We start from the raw sequence: 23,689 nt of genomic DNA, 5'->3' as shown, positions 1-23,689 counted from the left end.
ATGGTCGAAGGCGCTATACTAGCGCTCTGGTGGGTGGAAAAGTCGGCTGAAGAATGCCAGTGGCTTCCATTGTCCATTCACCTGCTGCTCCAGGACGGCGCCAATGGCTGTGGTGAGGCATCGATGGAGAGCGCCATATGCAGGTCAGTGTGCGAGTGGGCAAGCATGGTAGCCTTCGCGAGAACGTTCTTGATGGCCTCGAATGCACTGCAGGTCTCTGGGGTCTAGGTGAACGTTTTGTGCTTGGCTGTGATGAGGGCAAATAGCGGCTGTGATGAGGGCAAATAGCATCTGCATGATGTGCACGGCTCATGGGAGGAATCAGTTATAGAGGTTGACCATACCCATGAACTCCTGCAGCCCCTTGACGTTGTCCAGGTGTGGGAACTCCTTGATAGTGGTGACCTTCATAGCGGCAAGTGTGGCTCCTTCGGCCATGATTGTATGGCCCAAGAAATGCATGGACTTTTTCCCGAACTGGCACTTGGGTGGGTTGATGGTAAGGCCGAAGTCGGCCAGCCAGGAGAAGAGGGCGCAGAGGTGGGCCTTGTGTTGTTCCCGATCCTTGCTGGCAATGAGGATGTCGTCCAAGTAAAGGAAGACAAAATCCAGGTCTCTGCCCACTGAGTCCATGAGGCACTGGAAGGTCTGAGCGGTGTTCTTTAGTCCGAACGGCATGCAAAAGAATTCGAACAAGCCGAAGGGGGTGATGATGGCTGTTTTGGGTATATCCTCAGGGTGCACTGGGATTTGGTGATACCCGCGCACCAGGCCAACCTTTGAGAAAACCTTCTCACCATGTAGGTTGGCCATAAAGTCCTGGATGTGAGGAATGGGGTAACAGTCAGGAACTGTCACCTTGTTGAGCCGTCCATAGTTTCCGCAGGGGCGCCAGCCACCAGAGGCTTTCGGGACCAGGTGGAGGCCCATGGGCTGTCGAAGCGCCGAATGATCCGCAGCTCCAGCAGATGCGAAAACTTTTCCTTCGCCACCTGGAGCTTGTCAGGTGGGAGCCGGCATGCCTTGGCGTGAACCAGTAGACCCTGGTTGGGGATGTGGTGGAACACCCCATGGCGCAGTGAGGCAGCGAAGAACTGTTGCCTGAGGGGGGTGGGAACTCATCCAGGATTTGTTGGAATTCGTCTCTGGGCAAGCTGATCGTGGCCATCTGTGGCTGCTCTGTGCGGGAAGCTTCGAGGTGAACGGCCTGGAAAGTCCGGGTATCTACCAGGCGCCTACCTCGAATGTCCACCAGGAAGCCATGGGTGAGGAGGAAGTCGGGACCCAGGGACGAGACGGTGAACCTCCACGAGAACTTTTTCCGACCGATCTGGAAGTGGACAGTCTTGTTCCCATATGTCCGGATCTCTGTTGCGTTGGCTGCACAGAGGGGAGATCCTCGAGGTCGGTTCCTGGACTCGATGGCTGTGGCAGGGATGACGCTGATCTGGGCCCCAGTGTCAACGAGGAAGTGCCAGCCGCTGACTGAGTCCAGCAAGTAGAGGAGGCTGTGTCCTAGGCAAGCCACTGCAGCCATTAACGGCAGCCGGCCTGCTCATTTCCCTGGAACGAGCAGGGCTGATGACACTTACGAGCCTTGGCTCCCCAGTGCTGGTGGTAGAAGCAGAGGCTCGGAGCAGATGCCGTGCCCCTGGTTAGGCTCTTGGTGGCCCCTGCAGGGGCAGGGTGTTCTACCACAGTGCTAGGGGCAGGCTTAGCGTGGTCATGCCCATGCCTCGTGACCTGCTGGACCAGCGAGCCCTCCAGGAATCGCTCGAGCCATAGCACTTGGGCCTTCTGAGCAACCTTCCTCGGATCGATAAAGCTCTCTTGGGCCAGTAACAGCTGGGCAGATAGTCGAGGAAAATTGACTCAAAGAGTGGGCAGTTGTGATCACCCATGAGCATGAGCATCTCGTCCATCAGCTCCACCGGGGACCTGTCCCCCAAGGCATTAAGATGCAGCATTCGAGCAGCATGCTGACGCCTGGATAGTCCGAGGGATTCAGTGAGCACTCGCTTGATGGTCCCGTATTTGTCTTCAGCAGGTGGGTGCTGAATGAGTTGCAGCACACGTATGACGGTGGCCTGGTCCAGAAGTCAGGCAGCTTGACGGCTATAGCAGTGATCCCAGGTTCGCTCATGTTGGGTTCAAAGATGTTTGAACCAGTCGGGGTCACCAATTGTAGCGGTAGCTACATTGCTACTGAAAGAACACACAACCAGATGGGTTGAGCTCAGTGAGCAAAAAACTGGTTTATTGCTGGCTGCCGGGCTGGACTTGTACTCCCAGACCGGACCTGTCTGAAAACCACCCTGGGGGGCGCCGACGTCACTTGGGCATCACGTGGTTCCCCAGCGCAGGCTTCTGAGCCCGGTGCTGAGAAGAAGGGGAAACCCCCGATGGTGCCATTTTGGCCTGCTGCCCCGCTGCATGGATTACAAGCGGGGCCGATTTGCCTGCCTAGTGGCCACACTATAATCCATAACAACAAATTGCAACTCCCCTTATGACACTATTTATCGACTGCTCCAACACCACAAAGACTGTCACTTTTTTTCTTGCACTGGGATAATTGATTTTTTAAAATCTACCCATCTTTTGTTTTATTATCTCTTTTTAATTCATTTTATGTATTCTATTTGTAGGCTTTTGTTTTCTGAACTAACTTTAGCTGCAGCATGTGAATTTTGGTGCATCTGTACATTGGACAATATATATGACAACAAACTTGTTATCGTTATTGCATTTTTGTATCACCTTTGGTGCTTTAAAATATACCAAAGCCATTCTCAGGATACAAGCAGATTTTGATGCTGAGTCACAAGGAGATATAAAGATCAGAAATTTTAAAAATGTGATGGAAACCATCAGCAGGTCAGGCATCATCTTAGAAAGAGAATGTTTCGCGTCAAGGACCCGTCACCCTTTGATATCTGGCATTTACTGCTTGGATTAATAAGTGAGAAGCAGATGAACTGGAGAATGAGCTGCTCAGGAATTTAAATCTAATTAATCAAATCACCTAATGTTGGAAAGGTGGCATTAGTAATGTTGACCATGAAATTTCTGTATTTCATTAATGCCCATTAACTTCATAAATGTGCTCTCAGATGAAGAATTGGCATTGTTTGGTTTATGCCTCACATAACTCAAGATCAAAGCACATGGTAAGCCTTTGATGCCTTTGAAAATGGTCAAGTTAAGCCACTAAATTGTGACAAAACTTCTCTGTGAAAACATGATAGGACTGAAATTAGATCAACCACCATGGACCCAGACATAGAAAGAAGTTCCAAACAGAGGAAATACAGATGAAATATCTTCAGATTACCACATCTGCTACTTTCCCTCAGCAATGACCTGAACTAGCTACAGCAGAATCTTGAAATCGCTTTTAAAGATACCCTAAGAATTCCTTCCCAAATGTTCTTCCAGTCAAGATCCCAGGATTGGGAACCAGTCAATTCTGCTGAGTGGGCCATCTTGAATGCAGCCCCAAAATGTTCTCCTTCAAGCTCAGACACAGGTAAGTATAACCAGGTAGGCAAAGGAAGATATTCAATGGTGTTCTCAAAGCCTTGCTCAATAACTTAGAAATCCCTGACCCACTCAAGGAGGAGAAGAAGAATTCAGGAGTGACACTGAAAAGTCCAGCAAAAAAAGTGGAAGGACCGCACACTTCATAAAGTAGCCCCCACCTACCCTACCCCTGAACCCTTCAGCCATCTCCCATCTGTGGGAGAGTTTGTGGTTCCCACATTGAATTGAATTGGAATTGATTTTTAATTTAAAAAAAAATTTAGACCTACAGCATCATTTCGGTCCACAATCTTGTGCCGCCCAATTACACCCAATTAACCTAGCCAAAATAAAATGGAAAGATACACTAGCTGGGAGGACAACTGGGGAAAAATGGCAGGTATTTTTGAACATTTTTCACAGGTTTCAGGACAAATTTATTCCAAAATGGAGGAAAGGCTCTAGGAGATGCAAATGGCAGCCGTGGGTAACTAATGAAATCAAGTGTAATATCAAATCCAAAGGGAGTAAGTATAGGATAGCGAAGCGGAGTGGGAAGTTAGAGGATTGGGAAACCTTCAAAGAGCATCAGAGGGTAACTAAGAAAGTCATAAGAGAGGGGAAAATTAAGTACGAGAGGAAATTAGCAAATAATATAATGGAGGATAGCAAAAGCTTTTTTAAATATGTGAAGAAGAAGAAATTGGTTCGGTCCAAAATTGGTCCATTAAGAATGGAAAAGGGTGAAATTATTACCGGAAACAAGGAGATGGCTGAGGAATTTAACAAATACTTTGCAACTGTCTTCACCAAGGAGGATATAGGTTATGGTCAGTTAGGGGGTAATGGTCATGCGGTATCAAGAGACTTGGGGAACTTTCCTGGGGAAGTAGGGGATCTAATGGATATCCGGATCCAGAAACAGGAGGTTGTGAGTAAATTGTTGGGACTGAGGGCTGATAAATCCCCAGGGCCTGATGGGCTGCATCACAGGGTGCTTAAAGAAGTTGCTATGGAAATTGTGGAAGCACTGGTCAACATTTTCCAAAGTTCCATAGATTCGGGGGAGGTCCCTGAGGATTGGAGAGTGGCTGATGTGGTGCCGATTTTTAAGAAGGGAGGGAGGGAGAAAACGGGAAATTATAGACCAGTCAGCCTGACGTCGGTGGTGGGGAAGATATTGGAATCTATCATAAAAGGAGTAATAGCAGAACACTGAGGCAGAAATAATAGTATAAGGGCTAGTCAGCATGGATTCCTTAAGGGTAAGTCATGCTTGACTAACCTTCTGGAATTTTTCGAGGATGTGACAAAGAGGGTGGACTTGGGAGAGCCTGTGGATGTGGTGTATTTGGACTTCCAGAAAGCCTTTGATAAGGTACCGCATGGGAGACTAGTGGGCAAGATCAGGGAGCATGGTATTGGAGGTAAGGTGCTGACATGGATAGGAAATTGGTTAAGAAATAGGAAACAAAGGGTTGGGGTAAGTGGGTCTTTTTCAGGATGGCAGGATGTGACGAGTGGAGTGCCGCAGGGATTGGTATTGGGTCCTCAGTTGTTTGTAATTTATGTAAATGATTTGGATGAGGGGATTATTAATAACTTGAGCAAATTTGCAGATGACATGAAACTGGGTGGCGGTGTGAGGAGGATGTCAGGAAAATGCAGAGGGACTTGGACAGGTTGGGGGAGTGGGCTGCTGAATGGAAGATGACGTTCAATGTAAGCAAATGTGAGGTTATCCATTTTGGGGGCAATAATAGGAAAGCTGAGTATTATTTAAATGGAGACAAGCTAGGGAGTGGGGAGGAGCAAATGGATCTGGGAGTACTTGTTCACCGGTCACTGAAGACTAGCATGCAGGTTCAGAAAGCTGTGAAGAAGGCTAATAGCATGTTGGCTTTCATAAAGAGGGGATTGGAGTATAGGAACAGAGACACCCTTCTGCAGTTGTACAGGGCCCTGGTGAGACCCCACCTGAAGTATTGCGTCCAATTCTGGTCTCCAATTTTGAGGAAGGACATACTAGCTATAGAGGGTGTGCAGCGCAGATTTACAAGGTTAGTTCCAGGGATGGCGGGGTTGACATATGCTGAAAGGCTAGAAAAACTGGACTTGTATCCGATGGAGTTTAGAAGGATGAGGGGGGACATGATTGAGGTATACAAAATTATCAGGGGGATAGACAGGGTGAAGTCGGATTACTTGTTCCCAATGATGGGGGAGACGAGGACTAGAGGGCATAGTTTAAGAATACAGGGTAGGCCCTTTAGGACGGAGATGAGAAAACATTTTTTTACCCAGAGAAGTGTGAATCTGTGGAATGCTCTGCCACAGAGGGTGGTAGAGGCAGATTCGCTGATTATGTTCAAAAGAGAGTTAGATAAGACTCTAGTGGGCTAAGGAGTTAAGGGTTATGGGGATAAGGCTGGAAAGGGGTACTGATGGTAGTGATCAGCCATGATCTGTAAAATGGCGGTGCTGGCTCGACGGGCCGAACGGCCTACTCCAGTTCCTATTGTCTTTTGTCTATTGTCACCCAGTGGAATCCCTCGCAGACATGGGGAGATCATACAAACTCCTTGCAGTCACCACCAGATTCGAAACCTGGCCCTGATCGCTAGCGCTGTAATAGCGTTGCATTAACCGCTACACTAACCATGCACTGGAAGCAGGCTATCCTCGACCCTAAGTAAGAATCATAAAATACCACTTTGAAAGTGAGAGTAGCAGCAAAGAAAAGGAATGTTGTCTATGTGAGAAACGTCAAATGCATCACCAAGGATTGAGCAGAATTAACACGCGGAAGAGATTGACCTGATTTTTTTCTTTTTTTAATATTTTATTTAATACTCCATACATGGAGTAACTACAATTATTATAATATATAAATATAAATAAATTGATTATATACATGATGGTTTTCAACCATCCCAAATTCCCTCTCTCTCACCCCAAAAAAGAAAGTGAAAAAAGTATTAAAAAAAATAAAGTTAAAAATATAAAAAGAAAAAGAATAACAAATAATCTTGGATAGCAGAGAGAGATGTTGTGCAGTGCAACTCATCAGTTATAACAACAGCATATATGGGAGGTTCTGCAGGATCAGAGGGGTAGAAAGGATATCACTATAAATTTAATCCCCTTATATGGGTGCCAAATTTGTAAAAACATAGAACATTTATTTCTTACATTTTAAGTATTTTTTTCCAAAAATTTCCAAAAAATTTGAATTTCAGCATGTCACCTTGGCAATGTTAAAGTTGTATCTGATTTCCAAGTGATTGTAATACATTTCCTCACAACTGCTAATGCTAATGCAGCAAATTTAAATTGATAAATTTACAATTTAATTTTAGGAGTTGTACCTTAAATATTTCCAAATAAAAACAGATCAGGATTTAACAGAAAAACAATTCCTATAACCTGTAGATTTTGTCCTTGATATCTGTGCACTTTGAGAAGACAAAGAGCTGACTTCACATTGAGAATACCCACTGCCATTTGACACTTTCCCATCATGCCAAATTTGGTAGATCCAGAACAGATTTGGAAACCTGTCAGCATCTGTGAGGCACTGCAGACCATCAGGTTTGGTAGAACTGTGCTTCACTGCAATCTATAACCTGGTTCTCAACATAAGCAAGCTAAGGGGACAACTCTGCTTCAATGAAGAATGTAAAAGGGCGTGCTAGGAGCTACCAACCAGCTGAAGCTGCAACACAGGTGTACTAAACCACAAACCCAGCATGGAATGGATAGAGCTGAGCCAATCCATAACTTATGGGTCAGATCAGCTCTCTCCACATGAAGAGAAAATCTCCAAGCTGAGTTCCACTCCATCATGAAGAAGACAACATTCCATCTCAATAACCTCATGCACCTTCATCACTACCTTAATCCTGCAATCCTCATCCATCCTAACTCTCTCCCACTCTTACCTGCACCACCTATCTATCCTTGGCAATTTCAGTTAACTTTATTAAAATTCTTACCCTTGTGTGGGGGACAGCATTAATTTGAAAGGGTGCCTATTGCTCATCTTGGAGGAGTTGTACTGAATGGCCTATTTACATGCTGTAGGGTCTAATGACACTATGAATGTACCACTGTAAACTGAGCCAAAAGGTTGCATTTGGAGTTTCAGAAGAGCTAACATATGTTTTAATTCAACAAGACAGAACTAAAACAAAGAATCCTTCTTCGAGAACTTTGGATGAGGTGAAAACAGAAAATGGAAGGTGCTTTCAACTGGTCAGGTAGCATCTATGGAGAGTGAAAAAAAGTTTCAGATTGAACAGTCTTTGACTTAAAATATTAACTCTGCTTCTCTCTCCACAGATGCTCTCTGACCAGCCGGATGCTCCCTGTCATTTCTGTTTACATTTCAGATTTCCATCATCTCTCATTTTGGTTATTTTCATTTTTTTTTTAAACTTTATTTATTCGTTCAAAAAACAAATAATATATGACATATACAGCAATTAAACATGAACATTTATATACATATATATATATTTGAGAGAAAAGAAAAAAAAAAGACCCCCCCCTTCAGCCAACTCTCCTAAGGAGAGCCATAAAAAAAGAAAAAAGAAAGAATATTTAAAAAAGTTAAATATACATATTAAAATCTAATCAATATAAATTGAAATGTAAATATTCCAAGTATAACAGCCACTTATTAATAAAAAAATTATAATTATCATACAAAACATATGTAATTTTTTCCATTATTAAACAATATTTCATCTCATTATGCCATCTATTAATATCAATCATATTTGTATCTTTCCACGTACTAGCAATACACTTTTTCGCTACGGATTAAGCTAAATATACAAAAGCAAGCTGAAACTTATCTAATCCCAAGCCTTTCAGAGGTTGCAAACTACCCAATAAAAATACTGTTGGATCTAAAACTATTTTAATCTTATACAGATATTCTAAAAATGATTGAATTTTCTTCCAAAAAGATTGCATACATGACCAAACAGCATGAAAAAAAGTTCCAACCATATCACCACATCTAAAACACAAATCTGATTCATTAAAACCATAATTTTTAATTTTTCAGGTGTCAAATATAATTGATGTAAAAAATTGTAATTAATCATTGCATAATGTGCATTTATCAATCGAGTTACACTATCATAACAGATATCTAACCAATCCTCTTCAGAAAAAGTAAAACCAATATCCACTTTCCATTTAATTTTAGATCTATCCCAACCCTTTTTATCCATACCATCCTGTAATATTTGATACATAAATGAAATATAACCCTTCTCTGGTACCTTCATAAGAGTCTCAAATTTAGTCATTTTAGGTAAAATCATATCTCTATCAAACATACATTTTACCAAAGATCAAATTTGATAATAAAGAAATAAAGAATTCTTATCAATACCAAAATCTTCCCTCATCTGATTAAAAGATAAAAACTTACCCTCTTTAAAACAATCTCCCAAATTTTTCACACCTTTAAATCTCCAATGCAATAAACTTTGATTATGTATTGAAAAAGAAATAAGTTGATTATTATACAACGGAATCAAAGCCAATAATTTACCCCTAGAACCTATCATTTTATTTTTCTTTATCCATAACTTCATTAAATGTTTTAGTATAGGCACATTATATTGTTGTAACAAATTCATATTCCACCTAAACAAAAATTGATGTATTTCAAATTCAGAAATACTTGCCATCTCAATTTTAGCCTAACTTGGAGGCCGTACCAAATCCATCAATGAACTAATAAATTTAAGTTGGGCTACCTCATAATAATTTTGAAAATGTGGTAAACGTAATCCCCCTAACTCATATTTCCAAGTTAATTTATTCAAAGCTACTCTCGAAAATTTACCCCTCCATAAAAACTCCCTAATCATTTTATTTATATCTTGAAAAAAAATTTTATAAAGTAAATACAAAATAGATTGAAACAAATATTGTATATGTGGAAAGATATTCATCTTAATTGTATTTATCCTTCCCATTAAATTAATAGGTAAATCTTTCCATTTAATCAAATCAGTTTTAATTTTTTTCATTAACGGAACATAATTTAATTTATATAAAGATTGATAATTAACATTCAAAATTATACCCAGATATTTAACTCGATCAGTCCACTTCAAATTAATAATATTATAAACTGAATAATCTCCTCCACTTACCGGTAATATTTCACTTTTTTCCCCAATTAACTTTATATCCAGAAAGACATCCATATTGTACTAAACATTCCTTCAAATGCAAAAGTGACTGAGCTGGATTTGTTAAATACACCAATATGTCATCAGCAAATAAATTAATTTTATACTCCTCATCTAAAACTTTCATACCTTGTATCTGTGTATTTTGTCTTATCAACTGTGTTAAAGGTTCAATCACTAACGCAAACAAAGCTGGTGATAAAGGACAACCTTGACGAGTTGATCGAGTTAACTTAAAAGATTCTGAAATCAAACCATTCGTCAATACCGGTTTACTATATAGAGCCCTAATCCAACCAATAAAAGAAGGACCAAACTCCAATGACATAATACATCCCCAAACACTGTAGAAAAATCATCATAAAAATTTTTATAAAATTCAACCGAAAATCCATCATCACCAGGCGATTTACCATTTGGCATTTCTAGCATAGCCATTTTAATTTCTGAATCAGTAAATGGTTCTTCTAACTCCTGTATATCTCCATCCTCTAATATCGGTAAATTCAACTGTGATTAAAAAAAATCAATTGATCCAGTTTCCTGTTTTCCTTCAGATGTATACAACTTTTTATAAAATGAATAAAATTCATTATTAATCTCACGAGGTTTATAAGTAATAAGAGAATTCTGTCTAACAGCATTAATAGTCCTCAATATCTGTTCTTTCTTTAATTGCCACGCCAATACCTTGTGTGCTTTCTCTCCCCATTCATAATACCGTTGTTTAGTCCTATTAATCACACATTCAAATTGATAAGATTGGAAGGTATTATATTTCAATTTCAGCCTCGATAATTCTATTTTCTGATTTTCTGTAGCATCTTTCTGAAATTTCTTTTCTAACTCATCGATCTGTTTCTCTAATTCAAGACTCTGATTTTCGATTCTTTTTTATTTTAGAAGTATAACTAATTATTTGTCCTCTCAAATAGGCTTTCATAGCATCCCATAATACAAACTTACTTTGAACAGATTTAGAATTTTCTTTCAAAAAAATTAATTTGTTTTTTCAAAAAAGCAATAAAGTCCATATTTTTAACAACATTGTATTAAATCTCCAACGATAAGCTATTTGAATTTTCTCAGGTTTCATTTGTAAAATATAACAGAGAATGATCTGAAATCACCCTACTTTTATATTCCGCTTGTTGTATTTTCCCTTGTAAATGTGCAGATACTAAAAAGAAGTCAATCCTTGAAAACGATTCATGTCTAGATGAATAAAAGGAAAAATCTTTCTCTGTAGGATTAAGACGTATCCAAATATCTACTAAATTGAGATCTTTCATCTTGGATTTTTTAACTTTCTTCGGAGATTTATCTAATAAAGGTACCAAAACACAATTAAAATCACCACCAACTAGAATATTATCATTAGCTTGACCCAAACATAAAAATGCATCCGAAATAAATACTTCATCATCTGCATTTGGAACATAAATATTAAGTAAAGTCCAAAATTCACTAAAAATCTTACAATTCAATTTAAGAATACATCCTGCCTTTTCCTCCATTGATTGTAATTCAAAAGATAAATTTTTATGTATCAAAATTGCTACACCTTTAGCTCTAGAATTAAATGAAGAAAAATATTTATTTTCATTTTTAGATGAAGCTTTGCCAAACAGTTCTGCTGGTTTGAATGTTTTAATCACTTAGAAAATGCAATTTAAAACTTCTACTAATCTGAGCTGTCATCTTTAGGGGTTGCAGGTTTTCCATGTCCTGCTTCTACAGTCACAGAGTAACATCCTCAGGTCAGAGAATCAGAAAGTTCAGTAACAACCATTTGTTCCTTACACCCATCTGAAGGGCAATCCATGAGATCCCATTGGTGCACAACTCTCGATGGTTGCTCCTTATCAAGAATATATCCAGTTGTTTAGGTTACTAGTGAATCAATTTGCACCACCTATTAGAAAGCAGATTCCAGACCAGAGATAATAGTTTTCATCTCATGATGGTGATGGTTATAATATTCATTGTTTGACACAATTAATTTTATAATGGATAGTATAATCTACTAAAATATGTATTATGGCCATTATGATTATGAATCAAAATTCTAATTCTGAATTACCAAAGTCAATTAAGATCGATTGTATTCTGAATTATAAGGCTCAAAGTTATAAGCTCCATTGTATTTTGACTCTGTGATCCAGACGTGTGTAGAAAGAAGAATCCTGTGGTAGATAAAATAGATGGAGGGGCTATATATGGGGAATAGGCAACAAGGAGCAAATGAGCTACTTTCAGAGTATAGAAAATGTAAGAGAATGCTTAAGAAGGAAATTAGAAAGGTAAAAAGAAGACATGAAGGTGCTTTGGCAGATAATGTGAAGGAAAATCCAAAGGGTTTCTACAAGTATATTAAAAGTAAAACGATAGTAAGGGACAAAATTGGACCCCTAGAAAATCAGAGTGGCCAACTATGTGTGGAGCCTTGCAAAATAGGGAGATCTTAAACATTTTTTTTTGCATCAGTATTTATGCAGGAAACTGGCATAGTGAGAATAAGAATGGAAGGGAACCAAATAGAAGTGTCATGGAACATATGGAGTTTAAGAAGAATGAGGTGCTTGCTGCCTTGCAATGATTAAAGGTAGATAAATACCCTAGACCGGATATGATATTCTCCACAACTTGAAGAAGACAAGTGATGAAATTGCAGGGCCCCTGGCAGATATGTTCAAAATGTCCTTAGTCACGGGGGAGGTGCCGGGGGATTGGAGAATAGCTCATGTTGTCCCAATGTTGAAGAAGGGCTTCAAAAGTAAACCAGGCAATTATAGGCTTAACATCAGTAGTATGTAAATTATTTGAAGGATTTCTGAGAGATAGGATATATAGATATTTGGACCGTCATCAGCTGATTAAGGACAGTCAGCATGGATTTAGGCATGGTAGGTTGTGTTTAAAAAATCTTTTAGAGTTTTTTGAGTAAGTTACCAAGAATGTTGATGAGGGAAAGGCTGTGAATGTGGTCTACATAAACTTTAGTAAGGCCTTTGACAAGGTTCCACATGAGAGGTGGGTTCAGAAGGTTAGGACACTAGGCATACATATTGAGGTTGCAAACTGGATTTGAAATTGGCTGTGTGGGAGAAAACAGAGTGATGGTTGGATGGTTGCTTCTCAGACTGGAGGTCTGTGCTGAGTGGTGTGCCTCAGGGATCTTTGTTAGGACCATTATTGTTTGTTATCTATATAAATGACCTAGATGATATGTTATGTCTCTGAGTTACTTGGAAGGCTTCTTAAATAACTTAGAGATGCAAGATTCACTGACAGAAGAGACTTTACTTACTTATGCCTTCCACCATCTCAAGAAGCTGTTCACATTCACACATATACAGACATGCCACAGTGGTGCATTTCTGCTACTACAGTGAGAAGGATGTATTCTTACACGGGTACAGCATAGTTCACATTACCCTGACTATATAACATCCCTCCTTCACAAGATAAAAAAGAAAGAATGTGTTCTTTATCATTTTCTTTCCAGTGTAACTTAAGTAACTGAACTTGTACACTAGTTTATTTACACAACTTTTTTAAATAGTTCTTATCGATATCACATTGGCCATCTTGTGGATTTGGCTGTGACTGTTGGGCTCTTTGTTGCTGGTACCCGCGAAGGTGATGTAGCTTGTGTTTCACCTGACAACTGCTGTGTTGATGTTTTGTGGTCTCTTCACTTGATACCTCTCTCAATGTTGGTGATGCAGGCTTTGCTGGTATTAAAGCTTTCTGCTTCATCACATCTTATGTCAGCGGATGTGAATTCTGTTTGTCCTCAGCTGATTACCAGAGACTGTCTCAAAAATATATGATCTTGGTGTCTCAACTTCTCTGATGACCTTTGCTGGGGTCCATGTTTTCAATATTGGCTCTTGAATATGCACATGCTGCCCTTTGAAGGGTTCTGGCAATGTTTGTGCATATTTGTTATAATGCTGGTGTCCTTCTTCTTGTATATCAGCCAGTCTTCTTCTTGTTTCTTCTTGGTCTTCTAGAGGGTTTATTTTGCTTGGCAGAATTGTTTTATATCTCCTACTGTTTAGAAGTTCCGCTGGGGACTTCATGTCAGCCCTTAAAGGTGTTGCTTGTAATGATAGAAGAGCTAAGTGTGAGTCTTCTTCTGTTTCATGACACTTAACTAGTGTGCGTTTCATAGTTTGCACTTGTCTTTTAATGAACCGATGACCTTTGGGGTAGTATGGGGATGATGTAGTGAGAACAAACTCATACTCTACGGGCAGCTTTCTGAATTTTTGTGTTGTGAACTGTGTTCCATTGTCACATATTACTTGCTCAGGTATTCCTTGTTCAGCAAGGAGCACTCTCATTTCTGACATGATAGTTGACACTCTCAGGTCTTTCACCCTTTTGACAAATGGAAACTTAAGAGTAGGTACAGGCTACTATTAAATACCACTCTTGATTCTCATTGAACAAGTATGTATGCCATGTATGCCATGGCCTGGCAGGTACTTCTGTGGAAATCATTTCCTCTTTTTGTTGTGCATTTCTGTTGATGCTTCTTCGTCTGGATCTCATCATTGACAGAGATCAATTGAAACTCCTGACAGCTAACTAGACCTAGAATTGCTGGTCCATCTGCATCTTCCACGAAGAATGTACAGAGGATGTTCTTTCCCTTATGGCAGCCATTGATCTTAGCTCTCCCTAGCTGCTTGATCATGGGTCCATCATAGGCCGTTAATGTGACCTTTGCAGTTTCTAATGCACTGTCTTTTGGATAGCCTTTTATTATGTTCTCTGGGAGCATCTGGCAGTAGAGTATGAGTACTTTGTGATCCAGTATCCAGCTTCACCTTTATGTTAAATGTCGTAGGCTTGTTCTGGATTGTCCTCTGTATTTGGATCCTTGTGTGCAACTTGCTTTCTTCTTTTATCTCACCCAAGATCTCGTGAAGGTGTATGGATTCTCTGTCCAGCATCCCTGGAGTCCTTATTGTGGTTTCTATTTATATGGTGGATCTTCTTCTTGTCTTTTTTCTTCACTGGTATTACTGTTTTCTTCATACCAGACTTGCACATCATTGCCCAGTGGTTTGCTTTACCACAGACTCTACATTCAGAACCATATGCAGAGCATTTATTTTGGTCATCAAAGGGGTGTTGTCTGCCGCACTTCCTGCAGGTCTTGGGGATTTGCACATTTCTGATTGTGTTCTTTATAGCATCAACCCTTCCTTCTCTTTGCTGTGGGTGGGTCTGCATAGATATGGATTTTATTTGCATCGTTGTGGCTTTGAAGCCTCTGGCTGTGTCTATAGCTTTAGCCAGTTTCAAGCTATCCTTCCCTAAAAGAGACTTTTGCACTTCGGGATGGGCTCTCCCCCATATTAGTTGATCAACTAATCTTTCCTCTATATCCTTAAATCTGCATTTTGCAGCAACAATTTTTAGTTTAGTGAGAAAGTTATCAACAATTTTATCAATCTCTTGCATTAAGCCTTGAAATTCATAGCATTTAATTCTATGATTAGACCTGGGTTTAAGGTGAGAAGCAAACTTTACAAATACCTGCTCTGGATCATTTTTCTCCACCTCTGTAAGCTCCCAGCTGTTAAATAAGTCAAGGCCTCACTTCCCTGTCCAGAAAAGTATATAGCTGACCTCCTCCTCTGCTGTTGTATTTTTAAACTAGCTTTTGAATGCTAAATTGCATTTCTGCTGAAACTTTTTCAATTCAACAATGTCTTTTCAACCTCCCAATCCATCACTGTTGCTCCAGCCATTTTTTTTCAGTAATGTTTTTTCTCTTCTTCCCTTTTGTATTTCAGTGACTTACATACAATTGTATCACTTTATTCTTGTTCTTTTATACTGCTGCCACCATGTAATGTCTCTGAGTTACTTGGGAGGCTTCTTAAATAACTTAGAGATGCAAGATTAAAATAACAGAAGAGACTTTACTTACTGATGCCTTCCACCATCTCAGGAAGCTGTTCACACGCACTCGTATACATATACATACTCCCCACAGTGGTGCATTACTGTTACTACAATGAAAAAGGTGCATTCTTGCATAGTTACAAAATAGTTTACATTATCCTGACTACATAAATAACAATGTGGTGAATTGGATCAGCAAGTTTGCTGATGTCACAAAGACAGGAGGCATAGTGGTCTGTGAGGAAGATTTTCAAAGCTTGCAGAGGAATCTGGACCAGCTGGGAAATTGGGTCAATAAATGGCTGATGGAATTTAATGCAGAGGGATACAGTACAGGAAATTTGAAAGTGGCATCACAAGTAATTAGGGCAGTCAAAATGGCTCCTGCTGATTGGACTTTATCAGTCAGAGCATTGAGTATAAAAGTTGGGAGGTTATATTGCAGTTGTATAAGATGCTGGTGAGGCCTCACTGGAGTATTGTGCTCAGTTTTGGTTCCTGTTCTGCAGGAAAGATGTTGTCAAGCTGGAAAGAATGCAAAAAAAGATTTAGGAGGATTTTGCCAGGACTCAGGGAACTGAGCTATAGGGAGAGGTTGAGCAAGTTAAGGCTTTATTCCTTGGAGTGCAGGAGATGAGGGCTGATCTCATGGAGGTCTACAAAATCATGAGAGGAATAGATGAGGTGAATACACAGAGTCCTTTGCCCAGAGTCAGTAACCAGAGGATACTAGCTTAAGGTGAAAAGGGAGAGATTTAATAAGATCCTGAAGGGTTCTCATTACACAAAGGGTGGTGGGTGTATGGATTGGAAGCCACCTTTACTCATGCATTTTGGAGTCCTCTACTTTTCCATTTGCAGAATGGGTTTATTTGCTTCCAAAGGACTGGGTTCTCAGTTCTTATAATGCTGCCTTGAAGAGGTAGTTGAGGCAGGTACTATTGCAATGTTTAAGAAACATGTGGACAGATACATGGATAGGATAAGTTTAGAGGATTAAGGGTCAAACATGGGCAGGTGGGAATAATGTGGGTGAGACATTTTGGTCACCATGGGCAAGTTGGGCTGAAGGGCCTGTTTTCAATTAATTTAGAGATACAGCATGATAGCAGGCCCTTCTGGCTCACAAGCCTGTGCTGCTCAATTTCCCTCATGCAACCAACTAACTTACAAGCCATGTATGTCTTTGGAACAGGGGAGGAAACCAGAGAACAAAGCGGAAACTCACTCAGACATACAAACTCCTTACAGATAACACTCGATTTGATTCCATGTCACAGATACGCTAATCGTATTGAGCTAACCATGTTGCTGTATGACTCTATGGCTACTTCTAAATATATTGATTCATTATCTCAGCAGTTTCACCAGGGCAGTGAATGGAATATTTAATGAAGACATATAGCACATTCACTCAAGAACATTTGTGTTTTCTCAAAAAGCAATTGCAATTGCTATTGAATAAAATCTTCAGGTAATAAAGTATGTTTAACCATAAGCTTTTATACATTTTGTGTGCACAGTGGGTTGGAAGCCACCTTTACTCATGCATTTTGGAGTCCTCTACTTTTCCATTTGCAGAATGGGTTTATTTGCTTCCAAAGGACTGGGTTCTCAGTTCTTATAATCAAGAACCTTGTGTTCCTTCATTCTATTCTATATTTATTTCTGCATAGAAATTATACTTCCACAAACTTTTCCCCCTTTAGAGGTCAAACCATTGAATTTTTTCCAATGTATGTTCCAGATCCCACTTACTTCAGCCTCATCAGCTGGGTTGCAGACTCTGAATATGGTTCACCTCCATTTTAACTACTTAAAAACCACAAAAACCTTTTCCAAGTTCAGTTAGCTAAATTTTATACTAACATCTCTTCTAAATGAGATAAATGCATAACTGGGGCAGGTACTTTTTATCATTTGTTTTGGCTATGTTCATCTCTCTTTAATTTCTGCCAAGGAGTATTTCATACTTTATTGTTAGTTCTTAATATTAACTTGACTCCTAGCCCTTTCATTGCTATTTTTGGTGTGAATGGGCCAATGGATTTAATACTGTTTTACAGTCCCATGTGGTGGCTTTTGCTTCCATCATTGCTAAAAGGGCCATTTTGCTGAGATGAAAAGATGCTCTCCCTCATACTCAATGGTTGTTGGACATGATGGGATGTCTTTCTCAAGGAAAAATTAGGTATTCTACTACTGTAATGGATCTTAACTGTCTTTCTCTTTGAGGTCCTTTTCTCAATTACTTTCAAAACTTGTAGATCAATTGTTTTGGGTTTTTTTTTTCATGACCACATAGTTATTATTATCAGGAGTAGACTCCTCAATTTGGCCAAGAGCTCTCATTGGGTGGGGTTTGATTCTTAGTCTAGGAATATTTTTTTTCCCTTTGCATTTTTTCATTTAATAACATCTTGTTCATTGTTATTTGATACTTGTAACTCAATATTAATTTATTTTATTATTTTTATTACCATTTGTACCTATATATTTTGCATTTTAAAACCAATAAAAAATTGAAAAGGAAAGAAAAAAATCACGATAGCCATGAAGCCAACCCATTTCTAGAAAATATACTTGACTTGCCAATTTAAATTTAAACATACAATACGTAACAGACTCTTCTAGCCCATAGGCCCAATTACTCTCTCCCTGGTGCATTTTAATGGGTGGGATGAACTCTTTACACAAAGGGTGTTGCCAGAAGAGGTAATTGAGGCAAGGGTGGGAGGAAACAGGAACACCTGGAGGAAACTCAGGCAGTCACAGGGAGACAAATCCTTACAGACAACACTGGATCCAAACCCAGGGTGCTGGCACTGAAACAGTGTTATGTCTCCACAATATGACCTTGTTTGGACAATATTTTTCAAATATTACATTACTTGTTTTATGCCACATGATCTCAAATTTACACTTATTATTTTTGTACTCCATTTCATATCAGATTCTTTAACTATATTTTGATGTAGAAATGTAGGTTTATCAGTCCTCAGGCATTGAATATTTCACATATCTGTACAAAAAGAGATATCCCCATCCCACACACCCCCCCCCCCCCCACCCCGACCAGAAAGTTTTATATTTTTCAGTAGTTCCTTCCACCTCAATCCTTGTGGAATTCTGAAATGAAGACAGCTTTTCTCTGGCGTTCATAAGACTTAACTTTCAGCAATTTATGAACCAGACTGCTTTAACCCTTGCCATTCTGATTGACCTATAAACTCTGTCACCATTCCAATCTCCTGCTAACCCATCTGATGCAAAAGACTTCAACCATGGCTTAACAACCAATCGGTTCTTTCCATCCAGTGGGCTGTGCACACACCCAACCCTGCAAGTATCTTTATTTCACCAAGTCTGTTATCCATCACCCCCAACTCCATATTAAGCCACACCAATCATCCTCATGAGTTCGTTGAACTCCCTGTGCGACCCATTCCCTCCTCCCACCAACAATGAGATCTCCGAACTCTGATCTCTTGTTCTATTGCCCATTTCCCAGTTGGAACTGCGCCTCACTTGCCTCGGTCCACAGTCCCTCCCTCATTAAATCTCTCCAAGCCTCTCTTCAAAGCAGCACTCTTTCATCCACGCAATGCGTTCCTCTCCTCTAATTTTCTTTAAGGCTGCTCATGTTTAACTGAAGCGAAGTTTTGACGATTCAAAGGAACGTACGTTTTCAAATTAGTCCCGTTTCAAGGAATTCAAACCGCCAGGCAATTGGGAAATGAACGCTTCTTAACGGGGTTCAAGATAAAAACTAAGAAGTGTAAATACATTTAAAAAACCAATATTTGCTACCGACCAGTTTGGCGAGGGAGTAATGTCCAAAACAGATAGAAAGAAGGACAGAGAAAGAAAAGTGCTGTGATTCCTGCCGTAATAGAACGGGCGCTCGGGAGCGGCGTGACTTGGAGACTATTAGAGGGGAAAGGGCATGTTCCAAGTTTGCCGAAGATCATTCTCCAGACACCATCCAGCTGGAGACTGAATGTACATGATCGCTGACCCATCCTCCAATGCTGTCCGCCTATCAGTCACCTGACACAAATTGGTTAAGATTTTGTTTTATTTGCAGCTAATAAAGTAAAAATGGACCATTTTCAAAGTGACTTTGTTGCCCTCTCCGTCTCCAGCTGCATGCCCATCTCCCGGCCCCGTCACCAGTCCTTGAATCTCAGTTTTCGACCTTCCCTGAAAGATGTGTGCGATCGCACGACGAGTAACTGGACTCACCTCACGATCCCGACGAGTAACTGGACTCACCTCACGACCCCTCCGCGAGCCTCGGTGGCACTCAGCTGAGAGATCCGTTTGGAGGGCTGGTTGCGCTCTGATCTCAGGCTCAGATGCTGCAGCGGAGGAAACATAACGGCGCAGTTTCAGAAACCTGCGGTAACACGCTCCACGTGTCGAAATAAAAGAGTGGTCAGGCAGCACCTTGAGGGAAAAACAGACTGGTGATTTTGTCTTGCGTCTAATTCCTGTCGATCTTAAAACAAATGGTTCTTGTTGCCTTTTTTTTAAATCTTCTTTATCCTTCAGTTTTGCTTGGGAAGGATACGACCTTATGCGGGCAACTGGGATGAGTGTACAAAATGGTTATGGTTAACGTAGTGGGCCAAAAGACCTGGTTTTGTGTTGTACGACTATAATTGTGCATTTAAAATGGAATGGGGGGGGGGGAGGGGTGGTGGCAGCACCCTGGACAAGCTCTAGCCAAAATATCTATAGGCAGGAACATCCATACCACTTAACATTGAACCACTAAGGTGGTTCTTAACCTTTTTCTTTCCACTCTATGCTATCAATGCTCTGTGATTAGTAATGGATTACTTAAGGTGGTATGTGAATGGGAGCTTGACACCAAGACACAAGATAAACTTGTCCGTGAACTACTCTTTGCAGATGATGCCGCTTTAGTTGCCCATTCAGAGCCAGCTCTTCAGCGCTTGACGTCCTGTTTTGCGGAAACTGCCAAAATGTTTGGCCTGGAAGTCAGCCTGAAGAAAACTGAGGTCCTCCATCAGCCAGCTCCCCACCATGACTACCAGCCCCCCCACATCTCCATCGGGCACACAAAACTCAAAACGGTCAACCAGTTTACCTATCTCGGCTGCACCATTTCATCAGATGCAAGGATCGACAATGAATATAGACAACAGACTCGCCAAGGCAAATAGCGCCTTTGGAAGACTACACAAAAGAGTCTGGAAAAACAACCAACTGAAAAACCTCACAAAGATAAGCGTATACAGAGCCGTTGTCATACCCACACTCCTGTTCAGCTCCGAATCATGGGTCCTCTACCGGCATCACCTACGGCTCCTAGAATGCTTCCACCAGCGTTGTCTCCGCTCCATCCTCAACATTCATTGGAGCGCTTTCATCCCTAACGTCGAAGTACTCGAGATGGCAGAGGTCGACAGCATCGAGTCCACGCTGCTGAAGATCCAGCTGTGCTGGGTGGGTCACGTCTCCAGAATGGAGGACCATCGCCTTCCCAAGATCATGTTATATGGCGAGGTCTCCACTGGCCACCGTGACAGAGGTGCACCAAAGAAAAGGTACAAGGACTGCCTAAAGAAATCTCTTGGTGCCTGCCACATTGACCACCGCCAGTGGGCTGATATCGCCTCAAACCGTGCATCTTGGCGCCTCACAGTTCGGTGGGCAGCAACCTCCTTTGAAGAAGACCGCAGAGCCCACCTCACTGACAAAAGGCAAAGGAGGAAAAACTCCCAACCCCAACCAACCAATTTTCCCCTGCAACCGCTGCAACCGTGTCTGCCTGTCCCGCATCGGACTTGTCAGCCACAAACGAGCCTGCAGCTGACGTGGACTTTTTACCCCCTCCATAAATCTTCGTCCGCGAAGCCAAGCCAAAGAGAAAAGAAGATGTGAATGGGAAGGGAAGAGTGAGAATCACTGATCTGGACCCAATTGTTTCTGAAATATTTTGCTTGAGAAAAATTGTCATTGGCCCATTTTCTTTGGAGTTATGAAACTGTGCACATAATGAGTCAATTAAGTAGGATCAAAACAGTGGTTTTCAACCTTTTTCTTTCCACCTACATATCACTTTAAGCATTCCCTGACTAATCACAGAGCACCGAGGGCATAGGGGATACTTAAAATGGTATGTGAGTGGAAAGAAAAAGGTTGAGAACCACTGGAGGAGAAGCCAACAGCCAAGTGCTGGTAAATGGGTTTGATGCAAATGGACCAGCACAGATTATTTTCTGGATTCTGTTCAGATGATTCAGTTGTGGCAGAGATGGTGATTGGAATGTAAACTGAGAACTTCATGGGTCTTGGTAGAACTGCAAAAATACTAAGGTATATAATATTTGGAAATGGACAAAGCATAATGTAGAGGGAAACAGAGCTAGTCTGTGAAATTAATAAACATATTAACCTGTCTATCCAGAAGCCTCTTAATATTATCTAACTGCTTCCACCATGACTCCTGGCAGCTCATTTCAGGGTCCCAGCACTCTCTGTGTAAAATATTTGCCCTGAAGATTTCCTTTAACTTTTCTCCCCTCAACCTACATTGTCTTGTGTGTGAAGCTTTACCTTGGGGAAAAAGATTCTAACTCCTCTTATGATTTTATGAACTTCTATCAAGTCTCCCCTCAGCTTTCTCCAAAGCCAACACCCCAAGTTTGTTCAACCTCTCCCCATAACTCATAACCCTCTAAACCAGGCAAGTGTAACTGAACCAAAGTTTTATACAGCTGCAACAAGACTTCCTTATTTTTGTACTCAATCCTCAAATCAATGAAGGCAAGCATGACATATGCCTTCTTTACCACCCTATCTCCTTTGGTGGTCACTATTATGGACCTATGGATGTGGACTCCCAGGTCCTTCTGCACATTGATACTTTGAACTCCTGCCACTCAATGTATACTTTCAACTTACATTTGACCTCCCCAACTACAACATCTCACACCTGTCCAGAATCAGTTATTGAGGTATATCCTGCTATATTCTTTGATAACCCTCTACACTGCCCACCACTCCACCAATCTTTGTATTAGTGCAAACTTACTAACCCATCTACTTATTTTTTCATCCAAATCATTCATACCACAAACCACAGGGATCTCAGCACCAATCCCTGGGTAACATCACCGGCCATGAACCTCCAGCCAGAATAGCATCCTCTGTCTTCTATGAATCTGCTAATTCTGTATCCACATTATTATCCCACAATGGATCCCATACATCTGCATCTTCTGAATTAGCCTATCATGAGGGATCCCATCAAACACCTTATTAAAATCCACATAGACGGGTGACATGGTTGGCGTGGAAGTTAGTGCAATGCCAGCAATCAGGATTGGGGTTCAAATTCCATGCTGTCTGCAAAGAGTTTGTACATTCTCCCCATGTCTGCGTGGGTTTACTCCAGGGGCTCTGGTTTCCTCCCACCATTTGAAACGTCTAGGTTATTTGGATGTAAATTTGGCAGCACAGACTCATGGGCTGAAATGCCTGTTACTGTGCTGTATGTCTAAATTTTAAAAATTAAAAATTTAATAGTCAATATCCACTGCCCTATCCTCATCAACTACCTCTGTCATTTCCTCAAAAAACTCAATCAAATTGGTAAGACATGGCTTTCCCCTCACAAAAGACATGTTGACTGTCCCCAATTTTTGAATATGCTTAAATCAAAACCCTAAGTATCCTCTCCAATAGTTTCCAAACCACTGAATCGAGATTTATTGGCCTATAATTACTTAATTATCCCCATTTTCCTTCTTGAATGAAGGTACAACTGTGGTGCTTCCACTATATATATATATATATATATATATATATGTATGTACTATTTGGGCTGCCCCCCCCCCCACTGAACCTGTGACTCCTCTCCCTCCCAGATATCCCCATAAAGGCTCTTATGCCCCAAACCCCTCTCTCAGTGCCAGCCTTTGAACTGGGCCAGCAACATGCAAGTTGTGCTGACACTTTAAAACCTATTAATCACGATTCTCTGTCTG

The 23,689-nt window shown here is 40.8% G+C and overlaps 1 protein-coding gene and 1 long non-coding RNA gene across 4 annotated transcripts in view; one reads left to right on the top strand and one right to left on the bottom strand.

Annotated features, from left to right (window-relative positions):
- ccr6a (chemokine (C-C motif) receptor 6a) overlaps nucleotides 1–20,029 on the bottom strand; it is a 62,609-nt gene extending 42,580 nt beyond the window's left edge. The window contains exon 1 of the mRNA XM_069930564.1: nucleotides 19,914–20,029. The gene's annotated coding sequence lies outside the window, so the exon portion shown is untranslated. The remainder of the gene's footprint in view (nucleotides 1–19,913) is intronic.
- Nucleotides 1–23,689, top strand: part of LOC138760874 (uncharacterized) — a 195,180-nt gene that overhangs the window by 68,144 nt on the left and 103,347 nt on the right. The gene's annotated exons all lie outside the window — the stretch shown is intronic.

The sequence above is a fragment of the Narcine bancroftii genome, chromosome 4 (genome assembly GCF_036971445.1).
Source record: "Narcine bancroftii isolate sNarBan1 chromosome 4, sNarBan1.hap1, whole genome shotgun sequence".
NCBI classification, from domain to species: Eukaryota; Metazoa; Chordata; class Chondrichthyes; order Torpediniformes; family Narcinidae; genus Narcine; species Narcine bancroftii.
The sequence above is the reverse complement of the archived record's forward strand: the minus strand, read 5'-3'. Positions and strand labels throughout refer to the sequence as shown.